This window comes from Solanum pennellii, chromosome 9 (assembly GCF_001406875.1).
Source record: "Solanum pennellii chromosome 9, SPENNV200".
In the NCBI taxonomy this organism is placed as follows: domain Eukaryota; kingdom Viridiplantae; phylum Streptophyta; class Magnoliopsida; order Solanales; family Solanaceae; genus Solanum; species Solanum pennellii.
In genome coordinates this window covers 62,503,461-62,504,870 of record NC_028645.1, presented here as the reverse complement: position 1 = coordinate 62,504,870, position 1,410 = coordinate 62,503,461, and positions in this window count along the sequence as shown.

Here is a 1,410-nt window from a genome sequence, read left to right as displayed (position 1 = left end):
ACGTGACTGGCACTCGAGACCCATATTTGATCCCCACATAAATCTCTGGCCTTATTTATTATGACTCGCATGAGTTGACATAATGTGTAGAAGCTTACATAGATGAGAATTTAGAGAAGTCTTAAATCACAGTCTTAAAATACTTAACATTAATCACACGTTAAACAGACATCTGGAGAAACAATTAAAACATCTAATTTTGTCTGTCTATGAAGCCTCTAACAATTCAAGATAGATGACGAGGCACGACCCATGATACCTCAAATACTACTAAAACGAAAAAATAGAGTCTTCCAAAAGCAAAAGGCCTCACCAAATATTGTTTCCGAATATAAGGTGATCTCAACAAGACGCTCATTGGTGATCCTGAATGCATGTCTCTTCATCATAATATATACAAGTCAAATGGCGTCAGTACATTGAATGTACGAGTATGTAATATGGCTTAGCAAAATAAAAACTAAACCGAATGATGGAAAGTAACTCAACTAGATCAATACATTGATGTGAAGTGTAACCCACATTATCTTTACAATTTGCAATAAAAGTAATATGAAATGATATACTTTACTTGTATGGAAATTCTCTAACTGACAACCATTATCAATGAGCCTAGCAATGATACAACGTTTCACCCACGTTGCAATGGTCATCCTATAATTTATTGGGGTATAGGATGATATGGTACTATAACTATGAATCCATCTAATAGGCCTCATCAAAAGGCAATGAGGAGTCACATGCCGAGTCAATGTTATCCAATCCTATACCGGCTATGTAGTTCTATAGGACTTTTGAGTTATAAAAGACTCTAACCTTATCCGATGCTCGTACCTACTCTCCAAATAATTTTGAAAAATATTAATTAAGCTCAATTCACCCTTTGCAAGGAAAGAGACTTTTACTTTACCGAAGAACTTTTAAAAACACAATCCATGCTTACATTTAAATGTATTTTTAAAGACTTTTACTTATCTTTCAATCCCAAGATTACTATGAATAGCAATTGAAAACTCATAATTTTTTTTGAATATAAAGCATTTACATTTTTCATGTAATATTACTTTTGTTTGAATGTACACTTAGACACGTGATTAGGATATGTAGGGACTTTCAAAGGTGAATAGACCTTATATGAGTTAGTATAGAGAAAAGAAACATGAGAACAACTTAAAGGAACATTCTCCGAATAAAAAAAAAAAAATCAACCCCGCGAACCTTGATGTACTAGTTATGTGTCGTTCCAGGACATAAACTTCAAAAGTCACGCCTTTTCATACTGCTAGCACATCGCGCCAGGGCCTGAACTACTGAAATGCAGCCTTGGCGCTCCACCCCATATCCCTACATAGAAAAATCTGATGAATTTTAATTATGTTCAATTTAGGTTCCTAACTCGTTTAGAATGGG